At 51.1% G+C, this 10,407-nt stretch overlaps 1 pseudogene; it reads left to right on the top strand.

Annotated features, from left to right (window-relative positions):
- Positions 1–717: 717 nt before the first annotated feature.
- On the top strand, positions 718–1,850 carry LOC146210059 (uncharacterized; annotated as a pseudogene).
- The last annotated feature ends 8,557 nt before the right edge of the window (positions 1,851–10,407 follow it).

Here is a 10,407-nt window from a genome sequence, read left to right on the forward strand (position 1 = left end):
ATGCTTGCACGGTACGGTGTTCCACGGACAATACGCACAGACAACGGGCCGCAGTTCACTTCCACAGAGTTCAAAGAACTAGTGCATCACTGGGGAGCCTCACACACAACCTCAAGCTCTTACTACCCCCAGAGCAACGGTATGACTGATAGGGCTGTGCAGACAGCAAAGCAGCTTTTGAGGAAGTCTTCCAACCTACATGAAGCGCTGCTTGCCTACAGGGCCATACCCAGCATGGAAGTGTTTTCATCAGGAGAACTCTTAATTGGGTCGTCGTCTGAACACCACAGCACCAACCACTTCGAAGCAGCTAGCCCCGAAGTGGGACGACAGCGAATTCAGACAAAATAATGAAGGCTACAGAGATCGTTCAAAACGATCATACGACACCCAGATCAAGGTACGGTGCCAAGAGCGCTTACCATCAGGCACAGCGGTGCGCATCCTCGCTGGAGCTGCATCACACGGCGTGGTAACACAGTCAATATCAGAACCAAGGTGCTACATTGTACAAACCGACAGAGGACAAGCAAGACGTACATCAAGATACCTGCAACCGTTGCAGGACACGAGCACCACAAGAAGTGGGCGTGTTTGTAAGCGACCAGAACGCCTGGACCTGTGAGATCAAACTTGTCAAGAAAGGGGGGTGTTGTGGGCGCTACTGACGACAGCGCCCCAAGCAGTAAACCAGGCGGACCGCCGGGAGACCCCGGCATGGGCGATGGCGGTAAGCAGAGCGAAAACGGGCGCCATTATCTAATGTATAAATAAACAGTTTTGCTTGTTATACCGGCTACGTCTACCACAAAGGACATGCCCGAGTTTGGTTCGAAAATCATGAGGAAGCTCTGATGGATTGGGAGATTTTCAAGGAAGCGTTTTTGACTGCATTTGCAAGTTCTGTCCGAAAGGAAAGATCTCAGGCCCTCCTCCAATCAAGAGTTCAACTCCCTAACGAGCCAGTCCTGGCGTACATTGAGGAGATGAAGCGCCTCTTTCGGAGCGCCGACCCTAATATGACCGAAGGCGAGAGAGTACAATATTTATTGCGAGCCGTTAAAGAATCGCTTTTTGCAGGCCTTGTTCGAAATCTGCCAAAAACCGTGGCGGAATTTGAAACGGAAGCGTCTACCATCGAGAAGACGTTGAACACCCGGATGCACCACTACAAGCGACCGCTTCAGCCGGACTATTCAAGCCACTACCGCAGCGCATCTGCAAGCGAAGAGAACCTTCGGGACCTCATCCGGGAGGTCGTGCTAGAGGAGCTCCGCCGATTGATGCCATCATCGCAACAACCCCAGGTGGCGACGATCGCGGACGTCGTCCGTGAAGAAGTCCAGCAGGCGCTGGGCGTTCCTGAAGCTACTGCTGCAGCTGTTCCAGCACATGAGGCAACAGCGATGAACTGCACTGCTGCATTACATCGCCCTGCGCCCTGACGTCATGATTTTCCGAGCCCTCGCCGCTACCGTCCTCTTCCTGAAAACCGCACCTTGGAACCCGCCCGCCAAGCCTATCAATGACCCCGAGGCCCCAGGAAGTGCGACGTTTGGAGGACAGCAAACAACCGGCCATTATGCTTCCACTGCGGTGAGGCCGGCCACATTCTGCGCCACTGCCCGTACCGACGATTTGGTCTCCGCAGATTTGCAGCCGACGCTCCACGACTACGCCCAGGTCAACGACCGCAAGAAATCGACAGCTATCTGCGTAGCGGGGAGATTGCGCCAGCAAGCCGTCGGTTGGGGTCTCCGTCGCCGTACAGGGCCCGCTTAGCGTCGCCAAGCCGTAACTACGAAGAGAGTGTGCGCAGAAGGTCTCCAACCCCGCGCAGGAGAAACTAAATAGAGCAACGTTTCGAGGTGAGGTTGCTCAATGGCAAAAAGACGAACATCCTCCGCCGCCGACGACCACTAATGACAACACAGCCATTTCGCCGCCGCTCCACACGACGACATCGACGACAACACGACCAGAGTGCAAGTCAACACCGCCGTCCAGCGAGTAACTACGGCATGCCACGGCCATGACCTGAAGAAACGACGGAGCCGATATCGAACACCAAGGCCCACGTGCAATGCGACGACGCGAACAAATGACCTTGAAGTTGATGTCGATGGTCGCAGAGTCACTGCCCTAGTAGACACCGGAGCTGACTATTTAGTCGTCAGTGATCCGTTAGCCTCCCATCTCAGGAAAGTTACAACCCCTTGGAATGGCCGGCTGATTCGCACCGCAGGTGGCAACCTGATTACTCCATCGGGACGATGTACTGCAAGAATAACCGTAAATGTAAGTACTTACCCCACTAGATTTGTGATCTTGCAGCAGTGCTACCGCGACGTGATTTTAGGCATGGACTTCCTAAACGAACATGGGGCTATCATCGATCTGCGATCCAAGCTCATCAAGCTCTCTGCAGACAAAGCCATACCTGCTACGACGACTTCGACGCAACACATCGCTCTAAACGTCGTCGGTGGAGAATCGACCGAGTCGCCCTGATCAAGCGTCGCAGTCTGCGTAGGCAGTGCAAACATCAAAACCACTGAAGGCATCTTCGAAGAAAATATCCAGTTGCTCTTGGAGAGAGGTGTCGGCATCGTAAGAGGCATCGCGAAATTCTGGATAGGTCAAGCTCAGGTGCTGGTAACAAACTTCACCGAAAAATACCGGTATCTCAACAAGCGCACGACGATATATTTTCTCGACGAATTAGCGGACCTAAAAACTGTATTCGTCCTCTACGACCAAACCCAAGAAGACGCACCGGACCAATTCCGTCAGCCCACATTTCACATCAACCCGGCATTGACCCACAGTAGGAAAAACCAGATTCTCAGTCTTTTTCGAAGCTACGGGGAGTGCTTCTCGTCATCACCGAAGGCGCGACAAGCGCCGCATTATAACGGACGAACACGCCCGACCTCTGCGCCAAAACCCCTATTGTGTATCGCCGCGAGAACGTTAGACCATACGCGATCAAGGTGCGGAAATGCTACGATATGACGCAATCCAGCCATCGAAAAGCCCCTGGGCGGCACCAGTCGTTTCGGCAAAGAAGAAAGACGGTATACTTCGCTTCTGCGTTGATTACCGCTGCTTGTATAGCATAACTAATAAGGGTGTCTACCCGCTTCCCTGCATCGGCGACACTCTCCACCGGCTCTGCAATGCAAGATACTTCTCATCGATGGACCTGAAGAGTGGATATTGGCAATTGACGTCGACAAAAGGGATCGCAAGAAGACCGGTTTCATCACACCGGACGGCCTTTTTGAGTTCAATTTGATGCCATTTGGCTTCAGCTCCGCACCAACCTCGTTTCAACGAGTAATGGACACAGTCCTGGCAGGCTTGAAGTGGCAAAGTTGTTTGGTATATTTGGACCACGTTGTTGTCTTCTCGTCAAACTTTGAAGACCACCTAAAGCGACTGCCATAGGGTTTTCTTGGCAGGAAATACTGGAGTGGGTTGCCATTACCTTCTCCAGTGAATCCCATTTTGTCAGAACTCTCTGCCGTGACCTGTCTATCTTGGTGGCCCTACACAGCAGAGCTGACGACTTCATCCTCAGGAACCTGTATGAAGGGCAAGAAACCACAGTCAGAACTGGACATGGTCTTACTGATTGGTTTCCGATTGAGAAAGGAGTGAGGCAAGGCTGCATACTGTCGCCCTGCCTATTTAACCTATATGCAGAGTGCATCATGAGGATGGCCGGTCTGGACGAGTCTTCAGCTGAAGTGAAGATTGCTGGAAAACGTATCAGCAACCTTAGATATGCGGATGATGCCACTTTAATGGCAGAAAGTGAAGTGGAACTCAAGAGACTTCCGATGCGCGTACAAGAAGAGAGTGAGAAGTTTGGGCTTAAACTGAACATTAAAAAGACAAAGATCATGGCGTCTTGCCCTATCAAGTCCTGGAGCATCAATGGACAAGAAGTGGAAGCTGTGACAGATTTTCTGTTCTTGGGCTCCAAGATTACCTCGGAAGGAGACTGCAGCCGTGAATTTAGGAGACGCCTGCTTCTGGGAAAGAGAGCAATGGTTAGCGTTGACCGCCTAGTAAAGAGCAGAGACATTAGTCTACCAACCAAGATCCGTATAACTCGTGCTATGGTCTTTCCAGTTGTGATGTATGGATGCGACAGTTGGACTGTGAAGAAGGCTGACCGCCGAAGAATTGGCGCGTTTGAATTGTGGTGCTGGCGAAGACTCTTGAGAGTTCCTTGGACTGCCAGAAGATCAAATCATTCCATATTGTCGACCATAAACCCTGACTGCTCATTAAAGGGTCAAATTTTAAAGTTAAAGCTCAGCTACTTTGGTCATCTGATGTGAAGAGAGGAGTCGCTGGAGAAAGATTTGATGTTGGGAAAGGTTGAGGGTCGCCGGAGAAGGGGTAGACAGCGAACGCGATGGTTAGATGGCTTCCTCGGGGCACTGCGATGTTGTGTGTGATGTTAAGAAGACAGTGAGAGACCGGAAAGCATGGCGTGACATGGTCCATAGGGTCACGAAGAGTCCGACACGACTGAACGACTGAACGGAACTGAAAGCGACTGCACACAGTGCTGGAAGCCATCAAGTTATCGGGACTAACGCTAAAAGCAGAGAAGTGCCACTTCGTATACGAATAACTTAGGTTCCTAGGTCGCATCGTTAGCAAGGATGGTGTTCGCCCAGACATGGAGAAAACAGCTGCAGTCGCACAATTCCCACTGCCTGTCGACAAGTAACCTGTGCGCCGATTCCTTGGGTTGTGCGCTTATTATCGACGATTTGTCAGACACCTCTCGTGCATCGCCGAACCGTTGACGCAGATAACAAAGGCTGGCGTACCTTTTAAATGGGAAGCGCCGCAACGAGAAGCCTTCGACGAGCTTAAGTACCGGTGTCGCCCGTTAATAATTATGTAGGTATTATTAACGATGCGCCCTTAACGGTGCGCACACTCCCAGACACCCTTAGAGTGGGGGTAGCTATTCCGGTCGCAAAGGAGATGCCCTCGACTTGCGTGGCAAGAGTAGGAATTCAACTACCTTGTAGTGACAGAAGGGGGGGGCCGTTTGGTGCCCAGCTGTCGCCGGTTCAAGCCAGATTAAGGTTCGGAGTCAGAAGTAACAAATAAAAAACAATTTATGCACAGCAAGAGATGATACAAAGGAATACACAAACGCTAAAATTGTACAGACGAGAGGTTCACAGAATAACAAACGGTAAGCATGCAATCACAGAGGTATTCAATAACATAGAGGCTTTACAGCACAGATGAAACACGAGAGAGTTACATAAACAAATAACGAAATTGTTCACCGGGCACTCTTCCAGTCCGACGCCTCAAGAGTCACGATGTGGCCCCCATGCAAGACGAGCGCAGCTCCCTTGCAGGTCCGTGGTCTTGCCAGCAGCGGCTGATCCCCGGGAGTCCAGCCGAAGCACTGACCAACACGCCGCAACCACTGACTGACTGCACAAGCGGCGCGGCCTCAATAAATAGGGCGCGCCGCGTCTGTCTGTTAAGGCGCGCTAAGGCTAGCGCGCACACAAACTTAGCTTCGCTGGTTAGAGCGCTCGCTCTTCCTCCCGTCGAGCCGCACGTCGTCATTGGCTAGGTCCCGTAGAATGTTCTCGAAAGGTCTGGCACATTCCAGACCGGTGAACCACCGTCATCCCCGGGCAATGGGAAAGAGGGTGACGGCAATGCGTACAAAGCTACGCGCTCTCTCGCGCGGAGAAGGAGGCTTTTCTCTCCATGCGGCGCCGCGCGGGCCTCGCGCTGCGCCGGCTTGATAAAAATGTGGGCCGGCTGCAGCGCTCTCCGGTACTTGGCCGCTTTGATGAAAACCCCGCGACCGAAATTCACACCGACGCGAGCAGGGTGGGCCTCGGAGCCGCTCTCGTCCAGAAGAGTGCCGGACAGGAGAAAGTAATCGCCTACGCAAGCAGGTCCCTCACAAACCCCGAAGTCAATTACTCCGATGACCGAGAAGGTGTGCCTTGCGATCATCTGGGCTGCTTCTAAATTTTGTCCATACCTATACGGCTGACCATTCAAGGTGATAAGCGGCCATCACACGCTCTGCTTGCTGGGTAATTTGAAATATCTCTACGGCCGCCTTGCCAGATGGAGCTTACGACTTCAATAATTTGACTTGACTGTACTCTATAAGTCGGGCCGAAGCATTCCGACGTAGAGTGCTTATCTCGCGCTCCCATCGACGCTCCCCTGAAGGACGATGACGACGACACCTTTTTGTGACCGGTAAGCGCCAGCAGTTTCGCAGAACACAGCCATCAGACCCTGAGCTGAAAGCGCTAGCCGATTACTTAAAATGAAAGACCGCTTCCCCTCCTGGTGTGTTCAGGCGACATTTACCATTGTTCGCGTTAAGCAATGGCCTCCTCGTAAAGAACTTCGCTGCCAACAAGACAGCGCAGCTTCTTGTCGTGCCTGAAAACCTCAGACAGGAAATTCTTCATGCGTTGCGCGACGAGCCAACCGCAGGGCATCTCGGTTTTGCGCGTACGTTGCGTCGAATCCAGGAGACGTACCATTTGCCGCGACTTCCGAAGTTGCCCACTATGTGAAGACGTGCCGTGAGTGCCAACGACGCAAGACGCCGCCAATCAGGCCAGCAGGACTACTAAACCCGATTCCGCCCCCTAGACCTGCACTTTCAACAAATCGGGATGGATCTGCTTCCTTTCCTTTCCAGCTTCGTCTATGGGTAACAAATGGATCATCGTGGCCACCGACTACTTTACCAGTTACGCCGAAGCAAAAGCACTAACAAATGGTACCGCGGCAGAAGTCTCCAATTTTTTTGTCGAACCAATTCTTTAGCTACACGGCGCCCCAGAAGTGCTTATCATGGACAGGGGAATGACGTTTACGGCAGAGTTGACGCAAGCCATCCTGGAAAAAGTCATACAAGCCATCGACGAGCAACTGCGTACCATCCGCAGACCAATGGCTGTAATGAGCGCCTGAACAAAACGATCGCGGCCGTGATTACCATGTACGTCGACGCTGAACACAAGACCTGGGACGCAATCTTGCCGTACGTGATCTTCGCGTATAACACGGCAGTCCAAGAGACGACCAGAGCGACCCCGTTCAAGCTTGTGTACGGCAGGGAGCCCACGATGACGCTCGATGCAATGCTGCCGCACGTAACCAACGAGGACAACTTTGACCTCACCGTCTACCTGCAGCGTGCTTTGGAACCCCGACGACTCGCACGGCTTCGTATTAAAGACCAACAGCGCAGCGACAGCCGACGATACAACTTACGACGACGCCACGCAGAGTACAACCCAGGAGACCAGGTGTGGGTTTGGACACAAATTTGCCGTCGCGGACTAAGTGAAAAGTTGTTGCGTCGATACTTTGGGCCGTACAAAATCATTCGCCGCGTCGGAGCACTGGACTATGAAGTCATTCCCGACGGAACGTCAGCACCACAACGGCGACGCGCACGCCCAGAATTTGTACATGTTGTACGACTGAAGCCATATTACGCTCGTTAAAGAATCTGTGGTGTTTAAATTTTGTAGTGATTATGTTTAAGTTGCTTTGTTTTGGAACATCGAGGCGATGTTTTTTTAAGGAGACAGTAATGCCGCGAAACCTTCAAAACTGTATTTGTTGTTTTTTAACAGCCGCCAGCATGTGGTCTTATCATTCTGATTATGGATCGCGTATTAGTTATGTATTCTTTGTTTGTTGCTCGATGTCGCGAGACGCACCTTTATCAGTTTCGTTGTAGCGCAAGATGCACCGAGATCTGTCTCGACGATTCCAGCCACTCGTGTGTCTTTCTACAATGTTCCAGCTTGTGCTTGTAGCAGTTGCGACGTTATCTAGATTGTTCTGAGTAGCCTTCAAATTGAGCGTTGACGAGTGCGACGGGCATTCTTTGTTCGATGATCGACGAGCACGTTTGTTGCTATCGCCGCCGCTCAGTTGCTTAGTGCTTTTGCGGGCGCAAGTCAGCCCAATAAAGAATTTTTTTAGTGCAATTACCGACTCTTCATTTGTGTCATCGACCTTATCACCACCACGTGACAATATGCAGTAAGATGACGAAGACGTGCTGGTGTAGTGGGGTGCTTGGTGTCCCTGACAGTAAACTGTTGCGATTACATCAGTGTACTTCCCCGTAACATTTTGAGGAAGCGTGCTGGGAATACTTCAATACCCAAACCTGGATCTGCGTAGTGGCCGCCAGCTTGGTGCTAGCAGTATGCCGTCCGACGTGACACCTTCTAAAGAAACAGAATCCCCCCTCCCCCCATCCTCATGGCGCATCCTCGTGACCCCAGCCCTTTTGCAGCACCGATCACGTCGACGTCGAAGACTGGCTCGATATGGACGAGCGCTTAGCAAGCCCAACCATTAAGATGCGACCGTCATGCTTGCGAACGTCATTTTCTACATGGCTGGTACGACGTGCACCGTGTGTGAGACGCACGAAGCTGTGACATCATGGTCTATATGCAAAAAGAAACCCATGAGTCTATTTGGAAAGCCGATCGGATGCAAGCTCTCCGCTAAAAAAGAACCCAGTCGTCGACTGAATCATATTTGTCTGATATTGAAGACGTTCTACCCCATGCCGCAAAGTCATCATCATCATCAGCAGCAGCCTGACAATACCCACTGCAGGGCGAAGAAGGCATCTCCCATATTTCTCCAATTAACCCGGTTCTGTGCCAGCTGCATCCACGTGACCCCTGTCTGCGAACTTCTCAACCTTATCCGCCCACCTAACTTCCTGCCGCCCACTGCTTCTGCTTTGCAAAGAATGACTCCGTCATCCAAGTATGCTAGTGGTTTTAGGAAGCTAAAAACTGTCGTCATTATTAGTACCAAAAAAAGAAAAACGCCAACCGAAGATGTGGTTATTGAAACGTTCTTAAGCAGCGCTCTTCGAGCGAATGTTTTCAGTGAACAAGGCTTCCGTACGCAAGTCGAAACGTCTACTTTTTTGACCCGAACCATTGGTCAGCGTTTTCATTTTTTTCGGTACTAATAATTATTTTGCAACCTGGCCAGAAGAGATTTCGTCAAGCCTTACACTTCAAACACCGCCGCATTGCTCCCCACTTCGACCGCTTGCAAAACACAGCTGTTACGCCCTCGTGTGAAAATCTCCCAACACTGCGGCAACAGTCTCATCCAACGAACTTGAACACGATTGTTCGAAGAGAGCTCGAAGCGATGTCCCCCGTGGCGTTTATCCATCAGCCAACAGATGCTGCTAAAGGCTTAATTCAAGCCGTCAATAGCCAAACGTTCGCAAATGCAGGACTCAACGCGAACGTGGGCTTCAACTCTAGCCAGCCTTCCGCATAGAACTCGCTCCAACCTAACGTTCCTGCAGCAGCTGCTCCTGGTCCTACTGTGCCCTTTCCGACGGGTGACCTTCAGCCTGCCCCTAAGACGACCGCCTGTTGTATCTTCTCCCGTGTCGGACGCATTTCTCGTCATTGCCGCAGCTTTTCGATACCGCCACCACGAGCTTGCTACTATTATGATCGCAGCGACGACAACGACCCGAAATCTGCTTGATACACTCTTCAACTCCCGCAACTCTAGCCGCTTACCCCAACTTCGCCGTTCACCGCCCCCCACTCGTCTGTCTCTCTTCCACAAACCAATGTAACGACCGGAGGTGACGTTGCTTATACACCAAGCCTCAAAGTCCTCTGCTGATCCTTGCTCATCACAGCCACCTTTTAGATATATGTATAAAAGGTGTCCCTATTGCGGAAATATTGTAAATATTTTGTGTGTGTGTGTGTGTGTGTGTGTGTGTGTGTGTGTGTGTGTGTGTGTGTGTGTGTGTGTGTGTGTGTGTGTGTGTGTGTGTGTGTGTGTGTGTGTGTGTGTGTGTGTGTGTGTTTGTGTGTGTGCTAGAGAGAGAGAAATCAATGGAGTCCTCGGAGTGGATTCGACTCGTATTTTTCGTAGATGTTAGTCGCAACTAAACAAGTAGCCCGTCGACTTTATTAAAGCAGAAAACTAACCACGACAGTGCTTCGATGCAGGCACGCTTTCTTATTTTATTTACACTTCCTGAAAACAATGTACGCGACTGCAGGAGACACACACAACATTGCCGCTGTTTGTCTCCACTCTTACTCTGTCCTATGTGTTTCCGCCCTTTAGCTATGATGAATTAGTTCAAGGATAGAAGTGACCACCCTTTTTACAGTGCACGTGAAACTCATTATAAACTCATATTTGCATACCGGTTCAAGACATCCAAGAGAAAAGGCGGGCAGCTAAGGATAGATACATATACCGAAAATAGTTCTCTGAAATGGCCAAAAAAAGTAGGAAACTCCACAGTAAGCATGCATGCAGGACACAACGACAGATGAAATA

Source organism: Amblyomma maculatum, chromosome 1 (genome assembly GCF_055883805.1).
Source record: "Amblyomma maculatum isolate TAMU_Amacu chromosome 1, ASM5588380v1, whole genome shotgun sequence".
Taxonomy (NCBI): Eukaryota; Metazoa; Arthropoda; class Arachnida; order Ixodida; family Ixodidae; genus Amblyomma; species Amblyomma maculatum.